The sequence below is a fragment of the Vidua macroura genome, chromosome 16 (genome assembly GCF_024509145.1).
Source record: "Vidua macroura isolate BioBank_ID:100142 chromosome 16, ASM2450914v1, whole genome shotgun sequence".
Taxonomy (NCBI): domain Eukaryota; kingdom Metazoa; phylum Chordata; class Aves; order Passeriformes; family Viduidae; genus Vidua; species Vidua macroura.
Genome location: NC_071586.1, coordinates 13495953 through 13514975, shown reverse-complemented (window position 1 = coordinate 13514975; position 19023 = coordinate 13495953).

Genomic DNA, 19023 nt, shown 5'->3' with positions numbered 1-19023 from the left:
CATTTCAGGAGCATCCATGAATTACAGGATGTCCTCCTCCAGCACAAGTTCAGCATGGCAAGGCCCCTCCAGGAAGGGGCTCCTCAAATTGAAGGACCCCAAACACACATAGCACTGTAAAACAAGACCCCTCCTTGAATTGCAGGGTCCTACACATTGCAAGACCCCCTAAGCATTGCAGGACCCTCCCCATTATGAGAACACCCCTTGCACTGCACAACACCGACTTGACCTGCAGGTCTCTCTCCTGCACTGCAAGAATCCCTTTGATTACACATCCCCATCCCACTCCAAGACACTGTGAGACCCTCCTGCACCCCTCTGTCCCTCCTGGGCTGTTGGCCACGTCACAAGGCTGTGGGGCAGATGAGGAGCAGTGTGACGGGTGCTGTGGCCTCCTGCCATCTCTGAGCCATCCCAGCACCCTGTGCCAGGCACCAGTGAGGCTGGAGCGCCCTGGCCCTGGGGAACTGAACTCCCACAGCAAACCCAGAAGAAAAACAGTGGCACTCCTGCACAGGGGAGCATTTTGAGGCCATATCTCGGGGGGTGGGTGGGCATTGCTGCTGTGCATGTAATAATGGTCTGGTGGCACTCCCAGCAGGGCTGACCTGGAGATGGGAAGAATCCAGCCTGGGGAGGGTTGTCTGTGCTGCCCAAGGATGCTGCCCACTGCACCTGGGGGACAGGGACATTTCTTGTGTCTACAACAGGGACACAAACCAATAAGTGGGAGCACAGCTGCAGGGGTTGATTTGAAGCTGGCTCAGGCACAGCCCTGCACTTACAGGGGGGAGCTGGCTGGAGGGATGTGCGGAACCAGAAAATTGGAGAAAGAGGGAAGATGGGGAGGACAGATGGGGTGGTTTTCAGCTGGATCAGGGAGCTGAACTGCCTGTCCCAGATGAAGCAGGACAAGTGAAGAGCTGAGTGTGGGCACAGGTAAGAGGGCACAACAGTGTGTGCTCAGGGCTGGCACAAAGAATTCCCCCAGGCTCATCCAACCCAGGCAGGATGGCATCCCACCCCACGTCCCAAGGCCCTTCAGGCTCCACTGGTTCTGCACTGGCTGTACTGGTTAGAGCCACTGCTCCACCCCAGGCCAGCACCGCCCGCCCTTGCCCGAGGGTCACTGGCACAACTGCCCCAGGGCAAATCTGCCAGGTTGGGATGGGGTTTGTTTTCCTGGAAGTCTTGGCCAGACCTGCTCTGTGCTCATCCTTGCTGCCCAGCCCTGCAAGTCCAGACAGACCATTGCCAACCAGAGCCAAGCCCACAGCCTCTTGTCTGGGCTGGAAACAGGTCCCCCCAAGCTGCAGTGAGGCAGATCCATGTTTGCCCAGCAAATCCCTTTTGCTGCTCTGGCTCAAAGCCCTCCTGCATTAAGACCTGGCCATGAGGCTGAGCAGCTGCCCAGACCCACAGCTGCTGGGCTCTGCCTTCCCCGGCCGCCACGGGCAGATGGTGATGAGGCCAGGAAAGAAACAGCTTTTCTCCTCAAAAAAAAAAAAAAAAAAAAAAAAAAAAAAAAAAAAAAAAAAAAAAAAAAGGCAATTATGCAGAGAAAGAAACACCCACCCTGTTTTCTCCCCACCATCCAGCACTGGGGCATGGATGGGTGACACTGGTGGATGGTGGCACTGTGTGAATGGATGGCACTGCCTGGCTCAGCAGATCCTGTCCCTCCAGAGCGGGCACCCAGCCTGCCTGCACCCTCTGCTCCTGGCAGGTGGGAGAGCCCTAAACACAGTCTGAAACGTCCCCACATGTCACTGTGGTGCCAAAGGGTGCCCAGTGCCCCCCTGACAGCCACAGCTCATCTCCCGAGGGCATCCACGTGTGCCGGTGCGCTGGAGCGGCAGGAGAGGCGCTGGGTTTCCCTCTGCATTCCCAGTGCATTTCCCGTCGTCTTCGCAAGCCACCGTGACTAAACGCTTCTGAGGTCATCCCCCCAGCCCTCCCACCGCCGCTCCTGCAGGACACCCAATCCTGGCACACGGCATCCATGACCACGGCTTTCCGGAGTGAGTCCCCTGGAGGGGCTCTGGGACTTCAAAGAGATCCCAGCTCCAAAAGAGAAAAGCCAGGAGAAAAGGAGCCCTGGTCATGGAGTGACCCCTGTCCTGCCTGCCTTAGGCACAGAAACGCCCCCGGATTTTTATGCTTGCCTGGACACTTTTTGTGGCAGCCCGGCTTCCTTCGCCAGCAATGCCGGGATTTTCATCCGAGCTTGTGACACTGGGAAGGCAGAGCCGGCCACTGCAGGGAGGGTGGGATGCACGGTGCCAGGGGCAGGCACGGGGGCTCAGAGGGACAGAGACAGCAAATGCAGTGTACAGCAGTGTCTGGTGAGGAGTCTGAGGGTGCAATGGGTTGTTCCAGCCCTGTGTCCCCAGGAGGGCAGTGGAGACATGTCAGGGCAGAGAGGGATGTCCTCAGTGTGGAGGCAGCAGCTCCAGCCCCAGGCACAGCAGCTGGGGATGGTTTGAGCTGTGTCCAGCCCCATCCTGCCCTCCAGAGCACACAGACCCTTGGGCACTGTTGTGTCACAGGGTGTCCAAAGATGGTGTCACCTCCCTTGGAGCACATCTGTCCTCTGGATTCAAGGATTCCAGCCTGGCCTGAGCCCTCCTTGCTCTTCTTTGATGGAGCAAATGTGGGGGCTCACTGCGAGGCTTGGCTGGTTTTCACCCCCAGCACAGTGGACACCAGCCACGTGCTTTCCCTGGGACACCCACGCACTGCTCAGTGTCCATGGCACACACAAGCCCATCCTGGGGGTGCTGATGTCCCACTTGGTGGTGGCAGTGGCTGTGAGATGGCCAAGGCTGGCCTGGGAAGTCCCCCACAATGCAGATGCCCACTCACCCCACGGAGGGGCTCAGCAGGGATTGGGGATGCAGTGCTGGTGGCCACCACCTCTCCAGCCACATCCATCCCACGTGGGACAGAGTTTGTGACAATGAGGCGGGATGAGATGACCTTGTGCAGCCATTGAGCTGTCCTCCAGTGGGATAAAGGGCTCTGCCAAAACCACCCAGGGGTCAGAAACCACTGGAGCAGGGCTGGGAACAAGTCCCAGGTGCAGACAAAATCCTGGCTGGAGGCTGCATTTCCCCAGGTCCCCGATTGTCCCTTGCTGCTGCTGGGGGCCAGGGGGACACCCCAGGGTGCCCAGCCTCACTGCCATATGCCACCAGCCAGCTCAGCAGAGGTTCTCTGATGGCCCTCCCGACAGTTGGCAGGCGCCCCGGCCTCATTAAAATTGTATTAGGCTGTATTTAAAAAAAAAGGAGCAGCACCAGGGGAAACAAAGAGCAGCCCTGAGAGAGGGGCTCAGGGAGGCAGATCGTGCTGCGGGGATGTTTTCCCATGGGATGCTGCCCCAGGGGGGTTTGCTCAGGAAGCAAGGGACAGTGGTGGATTATGATGGGGGCTCAGCCATGTTCCTATGTTTCCTGGACATCAGGATCAGTCACGGCACTGATCATGTGGCTTGCTCAGCTCTATTAGCTGGATTTATCCCCTTAGCTTAATTTAATTGCATCCAGAGAGCAAAAAGGGATGGAAGTGCTTGAAGCTCCTTGTTTCGAGCAGTTTGGATGTTGGACACCGGCAAATGAAGGAAGGAAGTGGATGAGTGCACACGGACACAGGTCTGCACTGGGAATTCATCCCTCTCTTCCCGCCCCAGCTCATTTTCTGCTGTGGTTTTTACATTACCAGAAATTAAAGCCAAAACCTGCTCCTTCCTCTGTCTCCCCCAAGGACCCTGCGGAGGTGGGGTGGAGGCTGGAGCTGGTTCATCCAGCAGGAGAAGAAATTTTATTAGGAAAGCTTAAAAGACCTTTTGTGTAGCAGTGATTAACCTCTGTGGTGGGGATGATGCTCTTCGTCCTGGACCCAGTGCCCTGCCTGGTCCCCAGGGGCTTTGCTGGGACACGAGGCTCTTGTAATCCTATGTGAGTGCCCAGGAGCAGGACACAAGAGACACAGGGCATTCTGTGGGACAAAATAATCCATTACCAGGAGATGCTTTCAAGGTTTAAAAAAACAAAACAAACAAACAAAAAACAAAACAAAACAAACAAACAAAAAACAAAACAGGAATAAATAAAATTTGCCCAGTTTGCAAGCAGAGCCAGGGAGAGCCCTGAGGGCTTTTGTAGCCATGAGACCCCAAGCAGGAGGTCTAGAGGAAGATTCCAGTGCCAGCCCTGTTGCCTGTCCCCACCTTTAATTCCCTGCTGCAGCGCAGAGTCAGCAGAGAGGGGTTTGCAGGGAAGAAGAAAGTGTGTTACCAGCGTCTCCCACGCAGCTCCAAAATAACCCGGCCCCGGCGCTCGGCAGCGCCGGGCGGAGCAGGTGAGTCAGCGTTGACAGCAGCTCCTTTCTGCTCTGATTTCCTCACCCGGCCATGCCTGGATCCACGCTCCCCGCTGCAGTCCAGGCGCTCTGTCTGATGCTGCCTCTGCTCAGGGCCTCGCCCAGGGCTGCTGAAGGGTTTGGTGGGCAAAGGGACCTCAGGGCAGGTTCAGGCATTCCCAGGGCACAGCTGCTCTCTGCATCTGCAGCATCCCAAAAAGCTGGTCTGAGCATGGCTGGGATGCTGATCCCCACCTCTGGCAGGACCCAACACCACGCAGAGCTGTCCCATCCTCACCTTGAGATGGAGCACGGTGCATCCCAAAGAGGATGGAAAGCCTTGGAAATGAGTCAGAGTGCAGCAGGGGGATGTCAGGAACGGGGACAAGCAGACTCTGACCAAGCCACTGTGGGTGGGGGGTGAGGAGGAGGTGACAGCTCGTGTTTTTGTGTTTGCCATCTCCCCAGCTTCTCGCAGCATTCGGGGGGACGTGGACATGACAGGATGCTGTTGCAGGGGACTGGTGCCAAGATCCCCTCAGGGGCTGCACCCACAGGTGCACAAATCCCCCCTGCTGGGGTCAAGGGGCTGAAGCTCAGCCTGGAGAGAAACTGAGGGACCAGGGGATTCCCCCCAACACCCCCAGGTCAGCGGGGGGCATCTCTTCAAGGATGAGGTATTGGTAATAGGAGCAGTAATAGGAGCCAGCTGGGATGTCCCGGGGGATCCCTATAAAGGGCTGAGAGGGGCAGGGGGCTTTTACAGCCTGTGACTTGGAGAGGAGGTGAGGGGGTTGTTTGACTCCTTGGTGGCAGTATTGGGGCATCGTGGGGTGGGATGCAGGGCAGCAACAGAGCCGTGTCCTGCAGGGAGGAGGTGGGATTTTGGCCAGGGAAGGGGCTGGAAGCAGCGGTTTGAGGCTGGGGGGAGGGGTCAAACCTCCCTGCCCAGCCCTGGCCCCACCAGCTGTGCCTTCCTGGGCCCAGAGATCCCCTTCCAGATGGATAACTCCATTGTCAATAGTGAAAAGAGTCCATTAGTCAGGATTAGGAATGGGGCCTTTGGGGATTAGCCCTGCACCTCCCACCTGGCCCTCCTTGATTCCTGCAGCCACTGGTCCAGGGGCACTGTAGTCCCTCTGGTTTTTTTTTTTTTTGTTTTTTTGGTTTTTTTTGGGGGGGGGTTGTTTGTTTGTTTGTTTGTTTGTTGGGTTTTTTTTTTGGGGGGGGTGTTTTTTTGGATGCAGAAGGGAATGGGACTCTAACTGAACCACTGGGCTGAGAGATGTGGAAAGTGGTGAAAGGAATTGAGCTGAGTCCCCAGGTCACTTGATATCCTGCTCCCCATTGCATTTTCTCATGGAATTGCAAACTCTCCCAGGAGCAGAACCCCTTGGATAGAAGGGGTTAGCAGAGCCCCATCTCTCCTCAGTGTCTGGGCTTCCTGTGCTTCCTTGTAGGGGGGCTGGAGGGAGCTCTGCACATGGAGAAACTGAGGCAGTGGGAGTCCAGCTGTGCTTGCCATCTGGTTTGTGGGAAACCACATCTGGGCTAAAAGTTGAAGATGTTCTTCCTGTGGCAGCTGCAAGGAGGGGTGGCTGAGGTGGGGGGAAGTCCCAAAATCTGGAGCCTCTTGATGAGTTGAGGGTAATTCTATAATTCCCTGTGTCCTCTGCAAAGAGGGGCTGGATCTGACCTCCAGCTCAGGAAACCCGGTGTCTGCTGGTGTGAAAGCAGTGGCAGTGAGAGCTGGGGGGCTTTTGACCCCCCCCACCACCACCACTGTCCCACATCTCCCTTTGCTCCCCAGTGCTGACAGCCTGGCTTTGTCCGTGAGCAAATGGCCACAAGGAAGGATCAGGGCCGGGGGGCTCTGGCCGGGCTGGCTGCAAGAGGCCCCCGGGAAGGCAGGAATGCAGGCAGGGGGGCCGCCCTGAAACCCAAAACCTCGGCACAGGGGCCCTGCTCTGGGCATCCGGCCGGCGGCTGCGGGCGGGAGGCCCCGGGCTGTGGGCAGCCGGTGCTGGGGCTGGGGGGGCTCTGCAGCCTTCCCTGTAGTGAAGGTGCTGGTAGCCCCCTCCCCAGCCCCTCCTGTCATCCCCCAGATGGAGATACGTACAGCCATTCCTAGCTGGAAGTGGAGGTGAAGGAGAGCACCCCACTGATGTGAGGTTGGGGTCCTGGGGAGCAGAGCAGCCCCTGGACCTGGGTGTGTGCACCAAAACTGGGCTGGACACTGGGCATCCTGGGGCAGGAACTGTGCAGAGCCACCCTGGGGGTCCCTGGGAGTGACAGGCGTGGCTGTGGCTGTGCAGGATGAGAGGAGGCCTTGGTCAGTGGGCAATCCACTGCAGCCTGTGACTCCTTGTGCCGTGTGTGTTGGCAGGAGCAATCTGGGTGCGGGCTCTGTGTGCTGCCATGTGCATGTTGGTGTGTGCAATCCCTCGTGCCTGCAATTCCTTGTGTGACACGGGCCATGCACAGCTGCGTTTTGCCATGCTCAATGCCACGGGCAGGGCGCACCTTGGTGTGCCCGATGCCATGTGGGTGTGCACGTGTGTGATTTCAGGTGTGTTGGCATCACCCTGGAGTGCCTGTGTGCAGTCTGCACCCTTTGTGTGTGTGTGATCACACGTGAATCACGCGCATCTCAGCGTGCATGATCCCACATCCAGCACGGATCTTGGTGTGCATGAACCCGCGTGCAGCGTGTGTGATCCCAGTGTGTGGCTCATCCCTGGCCCCACACGCAGCCTGTGCAACTCACCCTGCATGGCCTGGTGTGCCACAAGCATGATCCCTGTGCAGCGTGTGGCTCTTGGCACGGTGACCCCAACGTGCACGAATGCGCACCTCGATGTGCGTGTTCTCGCATGCAGCATGCACGATCCTGCGTGCAGCACCTGCATTGGTGTGCACGATCCTGCGTGCAGCACCTGCATTGGTGTGCACAATCCCACGTGCAGGGCGCATCTTGGTGTGCACGATCCTGCGTGCAGCACCTGCATTGGTGTGCATGATCTTGTGTGCAGCACCTGCATTGGTGTGCATGATCATGTGTGCAGCATCTGCATTGGTGTGCACGATCCCACGTGCAGGGCGCATCTTGGTGTGCACAATCCTGTGTGCAGCACCTGCATTGCTGTGCACAATCCTGTGTGCAGCACCTGCATTGGTGTGCACAATCCCACCTGCAAGGAGCATCTTGGTGTGCACAATCCCACGTGCAGGGCGCATCTTGGCGTGCGTGATCCTGTGTGTGGGTGTGCAAGGTGCATCTTGGCGTGCATGACCCCGCGTGCAACGCCCATCTCGGTGCTCACCATTCCGTGCGCAGCGCGCACAATCCCGTGTGCAGCACGTGCACCGGTCCCACGTGCAGGGCGCATCCTGGCGTGCGTGATCCCGTGTGTGCGGCGTGCGTGATCCCGTGTGTGCGGCGTGCGTGATCCCGTGTGTGCGGCGTGCGTGATCCCATGCGCTCTGCGCATCCTGGCGTGCGTGATCCCGTGTGTGCGGTGTGCGTGATCCCGTGTGTGCGGCGTGCGTGATCCCATGCGCTCTGCGCATCCTGGCGTGCGTGACCCCAGGTGCCACACGCATCCCGGCGTCCCCCATCCCGCGCGCAGCGTGCACCCTTTGTGCCCCGCGCGTCCCGGCGTGCGCGGTCCCGTGTGCTCCGCCCGCCTCGTGCGCGGTCCCGCGCGGCGCCGTGCGCGCCCCCGGCCCGCGGCGCGCAGTGCGCATCCCAACAGCACCACCCAGCAGCGCGGCCGCGCGCTGCAGCGGGAGCGGCGGGCGGCTCCCGGCGATCCGCGGGAGGACGGGCAGCATGGAGACCGAACAAAGCGCCGAGGGAGCGAGGGTGGGGGCTTGTGCCTGCTCCGGCCGCGCCCGAGTGTGGCTGATCCCCTCCTGGGGTCGCTTCTTTTTGGGCGTTGCTTGGGAACATGAGCCAGAGCTCTGTCTGGCAGCGGGTGCTGCAGGATTTGAGCGTAGGGTGGGAGTGGGCATCGCAGCACGGGGAAATGGGTGCCCCAGTGGCACCAGATCCCTGCTGGTGAAGCCACAGGCTCGGTGCTGCTCACAGCAGACTCCAGCTTGTCCATTCCGACAAGTTCACCTTGCGCTGAGCTGACAAAGTGCTGGTGTAACCAGTCACTCCATCACAGCCTGATCCACTTCGTGGTGCCCAGCACAGGGACGAGACCCCACATGACCCTCTCAGCATCATCCATCTCAACCACTCTTTGTGGCTTGGAGAGCACCCGGCCCCCACACAGACCTGTCACTCCCTTCAGCCCTGGGGACACTGCACACCCCACGGCCCTGCACGCGCCTTTGGTGCTGTGAGATGTCACCACATTTCCAATCTTTTATTGCTGGGGTGAATCATTTACTGGGGCAGCCAGCCTGTCTGCAAAACCCTGGTGCCAGCTGAGCACAGCCTCCCCGAGAGTATTTTGAGGTGTTTATCCCGTTGTGCAGTGTTTACCAGTCTGATTCCCCTCCTTGGTCAGGAGAAGGTTTCAAACCTCACAGTGATGCTGTGTCCCCATGGTGAGGTGACAGGGTGACACAGCCACCTGGACCAACACCCAGGCTGTCTCCTGGGGCAATAGCAGAAGATGTCACTTCCTCACACCCCAGGGTGTTCACTGCCTGTGACGCCATCCCGGGTGACTGCGCCATGCTGTGGGCAATCCTGCACGGATGAGGAGCCCTGGTCACTCCTCTCAGGCTTAATAAAGTGCCCCGGGGCAGAGCAGGCAGTCAGCCCCGCTTCCTCTGTGGGGAAATCAAGGCAGAGCCAGGGCTGGAGGAAGTGGCATGGAGGGAACTCAGGGATGTCCCATGTCCTGCTCTGGGCCAGCTCACGGGTCATCCTTGGAGCCATCCCACCACCAGGACGGGACCAGCACCCAGAGCCTGTGTTCTGGAGGGGCTGGAGGTCCCTTAGATCAGCGATGGGCTCTGTGATACCTGTCCCACGGGCAGCAAACAGGCTTTGCCCACCCAGTTCCAGGTACTTCAAGGTGCTCCCAGGTACATCTGTGCTCAGGAACAAATTCTTTGCAGAAAATGACATTTTGCTGCCTGACCAACAGTGGTACCGCTGCAGCGGGTGCCAAATTTTGTTTTCCTCGTGGTGTGCATTTCCCCCCTGGCTCTTGGTTGGGAGCACGGCAGCATCTCCCCAGCCCAGCGTGTCCGGCAGCAGCCCTCGGCCCAGCCCGGAGCTTTGGGCACGGCGCTGGCCGAGGCAGAGCCGCTCCTCGCTGTCCCCCCCGCGCAGAGGGGAGCGCGGAGAGGAAATTGCTGCTGACGGAGCCGCGAGCGCTGCCGGACTGGGGATGACTAAGTTTGGCAGTGCTACCTGCTGGCTGTTTTTCCTTTTATGGAGGATTTGAGCGAGCCGCTGGAGCAATTCTCCGAGAGAACCCGAAGGGATCCACCCTGACCTTGGGGATGGGCACTGCCGGGTTGGGGAAAGGGTGGCTGGCGAGCAGGGTGGGTCGTGAGACGCTGGGGCGGCGCTCGGCTGGTAGAGGCGGGGATGGGCCCCCCTCGCCCATCCGGACGGGGCACCCGAATGTTTTCACTTTCTATTTTAAGGCGCTGGACTCTGGCTCCGAGCGGAGGCCTGGCCCGCGGTGCCAGCCGGGGCGAGTGGCTGCTGGCACCCTCCGTGCCACCCGCCTCTGAGGCCGCCCTGCATCTCACATCCGTCCCAGTGTGGCTTTCCCACAGGTGATGGGGTGAAGAGAGCGGTGAAAGGGGACGTGTCCCTGCGGGGGGACACCTCACTGGAAGGGGGCACTGCTGCAGGGGTGGGGGCACCCTCTGCTCAGGGACATGCTGTTGCAAGGTGACAGCATTGCAGGGGACATATTGCTGCAAAGGGGCACTCCTCGGGTGTGGGGGCACAGTTCTGCACCCCAGAGCTGCTCCATGGTGCTGAGATGGAAACGGGGCATCCCAGCCTCGGAAAGTCCCCAGCTGGTGAGAAAAGCAGAGAAAGAGAAACAAAAATAGCACCTTTCCAGTGGCTGTAGTGGGGTGGCTTGCAGGGACAGGACTGGGCTGTGGCCGGGCTGCCTCAGCACCCAGGCCAGCTGTCCCACAGCCCGCAGCCCCTGTCGAGGGGCTGGGACTGGGCTCCTCAGCTGTGTCCTGCATTCTTAGCATTATTCTCCTTTTTTCTCCTCCTCTTCCACCCTGGGGACAGCTCTCAAACCTCTCCATTTATGGACAGGAGGTTAGGTCAAGTGGGAGGGTGAGGGGACGCCCGGGTCCCTGGGGAGGGACAGGGGTCCCACGTGGTGCTGGGAGCTGTGAGCACCCCTGGAGGTCACAGAATGATGATGTGTGGAAAGTCGAGGGTCACCTGGGCATTGCCTTGGGATCCCCATCGTGGTGCCCAGTGCCACTGGGACCCCCACCCAAGGTGATGGTTGGGGTCATCCATCCCCCCAGGATGCTGGAGCACCCTGAGCTGCTGCAAGCAGAAAAGAGGCCCTGCAGGTGGGGAGGTTTTTTTTTTTTTTTTCCTCTTGTTTTATAATTTTATTTTGAAGCCAAAATCTGCCAGTTTGGGGGTGAGGCTGCAGCAGCTGCACCCCACCCTGGGGTGGCTGGATGTGTCCCTAGCCCCAGGCTCTGAGGAGTCACTGGGGCAGGGTGAGATGACTCCGAAGCCACTCCAGATGACGAAACATCCTGACTCATTCTAATCATTAATATTATAAAAAAAAAAAAAATAAAGAAGAAATTACTCAGACAGCAGTACTCTGCCATTGGGTGGTGACAAAGTGGCTGCTTGGGGTTAGGTTTTTGGGGTGGATTTTCCCCCGATCTATAATAACACCTTGGGGTGCTGCTGACAGCAGTGAGCTGAGGGAGAGGCAAATACCCGAGGAAATGTGCTGCTGGGGACCCTGCCACTCTGCCATGCTTTAAAGGGCAGTACCTGCAAGCCCCTGCTGAGCCCTGGGATGTTCCAGGTTGTCCCCTGGCTGGGGAAGGACAGTGGCACCTTACAGGGAAGGGTGAGATGAATGGATATCAGCTGGTTTTTGGTGTTTTAACCAGGCCTGCAGCCCCCTGGCCAAAACTCTGTCCCCATGGGCTGGGGGACCGAGGGAGGGACCCTGGGGACTCATCCCTGCACCCTGTGGGGGCTCATCGACCCCTCCCCGGCTGCCGGCTGACTCAGCCATGCGGGATTCCCACAGTTTCCGTCAGATGCTGCCTGGAGTAAATGGGGAAGAGGTTTCACAAGCCCTGGTAATTAATGCTAATTACAGAGCAGCGACATGGGAAACATTTCTTCCCCAGGTGTCCTTCCAAAAATGGTTTTGTGCAGGTGTGGCACCATCCTTCACTTGTCATTAGCATTGCTCCGCCTGGGAGAAGGTGAAACCTTCGAAGGCTGGGACTGTGGGAACGGCGTGACGGGGGACGGTCCCCACAGCCCCGCGGGCGCCCGGCCCGGCTGCGGCTGCTGGCAGCTGGGTTTGGCAACCCTGGGTCAAGGCAATCCATTGGGAAAAAATACCCTCCGACCTCCTTGAGCAGCATGACTCCTCCTGGCAGCTGCTGGCAGAAAAATAAAACCATGAAGAAGGGGCTTGGAGTCCTTTTCTTTTTTTTTTATTATTGTGGCTTGGTTCTGCTGCCTGCATTGGAGGGACAATGACATCCCCCTAGGACCAAGGGCTCATGCTGAGAAGGGCTGAGCTTCTCACAGGCTTGAAAAAGTTAGGCTGAAGGGGTTTAAAACCCCTTTTCATCTCTGTTTTTCTTCTCCTCACCGAGCTACTCATGCTCAGCCTCCCCAGGTGTGAAGTATTATAAATAAGGTAAGGTGAAGGTGGGCTGGGAGACCTGAGCTGCAGAGCCAGTTGGGATGGGCTGGGGAAAGCCTCCCCTGCCCTAGAACATGCTGAGCATCTGCAGCTTGGGTTGTAGGAAATCTCCACTTCCCTTTATCTGGCTGGAGAAAAGGAGTTACAGGAAACACAACTGGGCAAGGTGCGGAGGAAGGAACCACTTTGTCCTCTGTGGCCACAGTGACCAACAGCAGAAATCCTGGGCTGGACTGACAGTGGCACAGAAGTGGGGTAGAGGTGAGGAAACTCTTTCCATGCAGACTGTGGTGTCTTGATCCCTGGACGCTGATTTTATGTGATTTTTATGGAAGATTGAGCAGTGGGAAGCAGCTTTGATGTGATGCAGTGATGCCAGGGTGGTGGTGGTAGCGTGGCCTTTAATGGTGACAGTCAACCACCCTGGATGGTTACAGGGATTGACAGCTTTGTTGGTGTCCCACAGCCCCATTTTGTTGTTTAAAATTGATGTTTAAATTGTGGGATTTACATCTCCACCCAAGGATGGTTGTGTCCTATTTGCCTTAAGCTTGGGACTTTTGGAGCCGAGGAAGATGAAAAGGTTGGTCCTTCCCTGTTTGATGAAGAAAAGCATATCCCAAGCTGGAAACATATTTATTTAGGAGTGGAAACAATGTCAGAAGATTTGGAAAAAGCTCACAGAAGAGGAAATCAGATGGGATTAAATCCACCCAGAGCCAGTTTCCAGGCCATTTCCATGCTTCTCCCAGTCCAGGGGCTGTAGGTGCTGCAACTCCCTGTCCTCTGGCCAGCCAGGGTGGGGACCTTGTGACAGAGCGGGGCTGGCAGGCAAAGCCTCATTCCCACTGGGCTGGCGAGCTGGGAAACCGGTCCTGGCACAGGGGAAAGCCTCCTCCTCCACAGGCTCAATGGGAGCTGTGACTGTCTGTGGGGTTTTTAAATAATCGTGACTTTGCTGAGCTGATTCCTTTTTGATGTGTGCCGACCTCTCCCTCTCACTTTCCCTTTGCAGTTTTCCCTCGCAGCAAGGGCAGTTGCTGTGCGTATCCCACAGCATGGATGGGGCTTCTCCCACTCCATCCTCTCTCCTGTCTGAAGGTGGGGAGGAAAAGGGCCACACCAATCCCAGCGCTCCTGTGTGCGAGCCAATTCCCCCAAGGATGGTTGCTTTAATGAGATGTCACAGCTAATGAGTCTGCTGGCAGAGTGCTCGTGGAGAAACGTGCTGGGAAATGGTAACGCAGCAAGCCTCAGCTTTCCAGGCTCTGTCCCATCCCAGAGATGGGAATCCATGGGAGCCCCAGGGTGAAGGGCCTTGTGCTCCACCCTAGCATTAGCCAGGAGCAGCTTGCTGACAGCCCACTGCCTGCTCTCTATCAGGATGTGATTGGGCCAAGTGAAAGGAATAAATTCATCCCAAAAAAGTGGGGTGGCCAACAACCCAGCCAAAGCAAATATTGGGAGCTCCCAAATACACCAGGCACCAGTGCAGGGTTCATTAAGTGGGACTGGTGATTTATGGGAAGAAGTTAATGCTACTGGTAGGCTTATCCTGCACTGTGAGACTCTCCTTGCCCACAGCCCAGAAAAGAACATCAGGCTACCAGCAGATCCGAGGCTCTCCTTTAGAGCAGCTGGGCCTGAGAGGCACCTCAAAATCCCCCTGATGAGTGAGCATCCAAGTTCCCTCTACCCCAGCACACGGAGACTGGGGGAGCTCAGAAATGTTTTCACTGCTGAGCACGGAGAGTTCTCTTGGAAGCAATTTATGCCCTGGAATCTGCTGGGAGTTAACCCACAAAAGTAACAATGGGAGGCTGGGGAGGGGGCTCCTGTCCCTCATTGTTCCTTGAGCTGATGCACAAGGGAGAGGAAATACAGAGAGCTTTCCTCTCCCTGTGCCTGCCTCAGGAGCAGGGATGCAGGATGAGCAGGGTGCAGGATGATCCAGGGCACCCATCCCAGAGGAGGACACCCCCAGCACTTGTATAGGGCAGAGGAGGGAGGAGATCATTTCTAAGGTATATTCCTGGTGAATTTAGGTTTACAAAGCCATGGAGGGGGGCGGAGGGCCTCAGCTGCTCTCTGGTTTCCGGTTTGTGCTGCCTCTTGCTCCAGCTGGTTGCCGCAGACAGGGCCAGGTTTTGCCATTTAAGGCTGATTTCCCCAGGCTGGGCTGTGCCGAGAGCTGCCTGGGACGGTCCCTCGGCTGCTTGCTGTTAATTAAAATGTGTGCCCAGAGAGATGTGGGTCCTCTGGGGGAGGAGGGAGAACCCTCACCATCTCACCATCCCTTTGTCCCATGTCTTGTACTGGTCTCCATGGCAGAGGGAAGAGCCAAGGGAAGGGCTGTGGGTTCATCTGTGGAGCGATGTGCCCAGTGTTGATGGGCAGGACAAAACCTTTCTGGTCCCAGAGGTGACAGGTTCCAAACAGAAGGCTCTGGTCCCACTGATCCAGCCCTGAGTGAGGGACCTGAGCTGAGCAGTGCCAGGGTGGAGCTGGGACACCCTTTGCCCTGCCAGGTTGTTGTCAGGACTGAGCCCAGGCTGTGCTGGGGTTGGAGCTGCCCCACACTCTGGGCTTCCTCATTCCTGTCACCACAGCTGGTTGCTTTTTTCTTCCTCTTGCTTATCCCCATCTGCCCCAAGCTCTTGCAAAACATGAGCAAGGGTTCCCAGAGAATGAGATGTGCTGTGCAGCCCTCTTGCAGCCTTGGGCAATGATCTGGGAACTAAAAGGGCTCCTGCAAAGCCCTATAGGAAAATCACTCCCTGTTTTTTTCTGCATGCTGACTTGCCTCTTCTTTGGGCTGAGAAACTGTAAAGACAGTGGCCACTCTTTGTGTCCATCTGAGCCCCACCAGGGCCCTAGTGGCCTCTGTACCCTCTTGGCTTCCCCTGCTGCTCTCTGCTCCAGCAGTGGAGGAGCTCTGGAAGCCACCCCTGCAACCCCACACTGCTCTGGCTCTGGCATGGGGAAGACTTAACCCCGTTGAAGGCTGGAGGAGGGAGAGGTGTGTTCATACCCCACCCTGCTCATACCAGCAAAGGGTGCCTTGGGGACACCTGGGCCAGGAAGTCCCAGGGCTGTGCCATTGCTCCAGTAAGTGCCACCTGCAGGTACTCGAGGTTCTAATGGCACTCAAGTGCATTTTTCAAATATTCTCAGCGCTGATAACACCTCTGCCGCTCCAGAGGGGCTCAGTGCCTACCCAGGCACACATCACCCACATGGGACAGCAGAGTGGGCATCCCAGGGTGGCACAGGCACCTGAGAGAGCAGAGCTCTGCAGTCCTCCTCAGGAGCAGGAGGGAACCTGACAACTCACTCAGCCACTTGAGTCCCACCACAATTTCTCTTTCTGTACCTTCACCCCACAGCCCACCTGTGGTGGAATGAAGATGGATGCGACCTCCCAGATCAGAGCAGGTGAGGAGGGAGGAGGGTACCTTAATGAATCAGGGGAGTGACAGCCAGTGCCTGGCACCCAGGGCTTTGGTTTGCCTTTCTCCTGAGATCTTATCACCTGCCAGCAGGAATGTGTGAAATGAGCCAAACAAAGCACATGTGGAAATACTGTCTCCAGTGAGGAATGGAAACTTTGGGGGCAATGGGCTGGGAGGGAAATGAAATGCAGGGGGGCTTGGTGCCTCTGCACCTGGGCTTTGAGGTGGTGCTTTTCTCCCATGCCCAGTCTGTGTATGAGTGGACTCGGGATGATATCAGAGGGATGATATATTTGCAAAATTGCTGGCTTGTTCCCAGGTTTGCTGCAGATTTCGATATGAGCTGGACCAGGGGGGCTGGTTGGGAAGAGCACCACCCTGCAGAAAGCCTGTGCTCCCTCCTTCCCCACTGCCAGCCCGTCGTGAGTGGCATCACCCCAGTGTTGCCCCAGCCATGTGGACCACAAACAAGCCTGGCACCAGACAAAACCCACCTGGCTCTCCTCCTGTGCACCTGCTCTCCAAGGTGGGGGGAGAGGGACAGCCACTGAATTTCAGTTCTGGTGGCTCTGTGAAAGGGCTGAGTGCTGTGTAAGTGCTGAATCACCCCTAAAGGTTTATTTAAACTCGGAGGAGTGGATGGGGCATTGACTAGAGCAGGTCCCACTCCTCCGTCACTCTCTCCCCGCCCGGGGAGAGCCGCTTGCGTCACGGCTCAGCACCGGCTGTGCAAACAGAGCCGGGGGCCAGCCCGGGCAGGGATGGGGCTGGGACAGGGCCCAGAGCAGTTCCTGGGTTCCTCTGCATCCCTCCTTCTAGGAATGGGCAAACCCTGCCTCGCCCATTCATTCCCCGAGCATCCCTGGGCCTGCAGGGACGGGAGCTGGTGCAGGTCTGGAGGTGAGGGGATCCCCACCTTTGGGTGCACCCACAGCAGCACCAGCACAGTGGTCAGACCCCTGTGACTTGCTGCTGGAGTAAAAGGGGGCTTATGCCCCAAACCCAAGCCAGAATTATCTGCAGAGTCACAAGTGCTTTACATCACCTGGCATGGGCAGGAGAGTCACTCTGGCTGAGGGCAATGGCCATCCCTGCCCTCCCTGCCTCTGTTTCTCTCACAGAAAACAAAGGCAGCACTATTCCCACTCTCTCCAAGGTAGGAGAGGTCACCTCTGTCAAAGGCTCGAAGCCCCTAGATGGAAAGTGCCATTAGCACGGCAAAGATCAAAGCGAATTTCCCAGCATGCTTGGCTAGCCCAGGATCTGTTTCATTTCCTAGGTATGGTACGAGCAGAAAACTCCATCCAGCTGCTCCCCTGCCTTTATCATCAGAGACCAAGAAAAATCAATTCTCAAAGTAATTAAGAAGCAGTTGAAAATGCACAGTACGGCTCGGCATAGTGCCATGTAACACCTGTGGGAGGCTTTTGCCAGGACAGGTAACTGAACTCCAGGGAGCATCCTTGGGGGAAAGACCCCTTGGAGGTGCATCAGAGCCAAGGGGTCATTCAGTAGCATGGGGGTGGTGTGAGTGGGGCCAGAGAGCTGAGACAGGCAGAAAAAACCCAGGGAGAATCAGCTTTTTCTCTTCCCCTTCTGTTTTTAGCTGAAGGAAATATCCCCTGAAACTGATGCCAAGCCTGCCTGGAGGGGAGGGCTGCTCCACCATTCTCTGTCTCTGCAGGGAAGCTCCAGCATAGGATTTAGCTTACCCCTGTCCCGTTGCTGTGCAAGAAGTGGGCTCCAGAGATGCCCAGGGTAGGGCTGAGGCTGGGAGCCCGGCCGGCATGGCCTCAGGCTCTGGCTGTGCCGGTGTAATCGCGCTGTGCTGCGGAATGACCTTGGGCTGAAAACAATTCCACACTCGGGCCTCACGGGCTGTTGCTATCAAGGTCAACCAAAACAGCCCTGGCAGCACGTTTAACCAGTGGGGGAAGGGAGGGCTTTGCTCTGCTCTGGCCAGGCCAGCACAGCCCAGGGAGGGTGAGAGGGTGGCAGGGCTGTGGGGCACCAGGATGGGGCTGGACAGAGGGTGCCAGCCTGGGCACTGGCTGATGGATGCTGACCTGGCTGCCTACAAGGCTGGGAATGACACCTTGGCCTCCTGCTGCCTGTGTGAGCTGAGGAACCCTGGGGCCAACATCAGGATCTGGAAATGCTGGCACAGGGGTCAGCTCAGGGATACGCAATGAAAGGGCTGGGGAAGGCATGGGGGTGCAGAGAGACAAGGCTGGAGAAATAGGTGGAGGAAAATCTTCAACCCCTCCAGCAAAGTCCACTTATCAGGGACAGCGGGCTGTAAACCAGGCACGTGTGCCCTGCCAGCACCTTGGCTACCTGGGCAGGGCTGGGCCCTTTCCAACAGCCCCGGCAAAACCTGGCACAGATTGTCTGTCTGTGCCTTGAAAATGGAAAATGGGGGATTGATACAGTTTTTCAGCATGATACAATGTAGTGATTTTCATCCCTTGTGAATGGGAGGGATGCTCGATGCGCTGTTAGCCCATCCACGCAGATGCAGCAGATCAGGGGAGAACACCCTTGCACATGGAGGTCTGTGAAGGGAAAGGCTGTCTCTCTGAAAAAGGACTGATAGATCAGAGAGAGCTCAAGGATCAATACAAAGGAGCAGAAACCCCGGGGAAGGGTGTATGAGAGTGGAGAATGATGCTTAAAGGGGGAGAGTCGAGTCTGCAGCTTGTCAGGGATGAGCTGGCATCAGGGATGCAACACAGCAAGCCAGGAAAATGTCAGGGGCTGTTTTGCTTCAGGTTTAATGCTGAATATGTTCCCATAAAGGGAGAGGTGGGGGCTGCAGTGAGGCCCCCAAACATCTCCAAAGGGAGTGAAGGGCCTGGGGTTCCTGCTTAGATTTTACCTCCTGCAAATTCCCGTTTCAGCTGATGCTGCAAGGAGAAAATTGAAAGAGGAAGGTGCTGAGATAGTCCCTGTGCCTGTGAAACAGGGGATGTGGTCAGCACCTTTCCTTCTTCCCCTTGGGGAGCGGGAAGGGAAGGGAAAGGCAGTGCTTCAAAAAACCTCCATGATTTTTGTGTGAGGGTGATTCAAAGAGACTGTGGTTGTTTCAGAAGTTTCTACCTCTCTTCTCACTGTCAAAACAGCAGGAGGGAGAGAAGGGAGGCCTGAGCACATGACAGAGTGAGAGATGGAAGAGCTGGCGCTGAAGGGGATGTGCAGAAATCCAAGCCAAAACTCCAAGTCCAAAAATTCCCAGGAATATTTCCCCCTCTTTGACCCTCCTCTCCCCAGCAGCGTGGCAGATGCCATCCCTGAATGAGCACAGGGCTTCTGCACTAGGGGAAGGGCTGGGAGCAGTG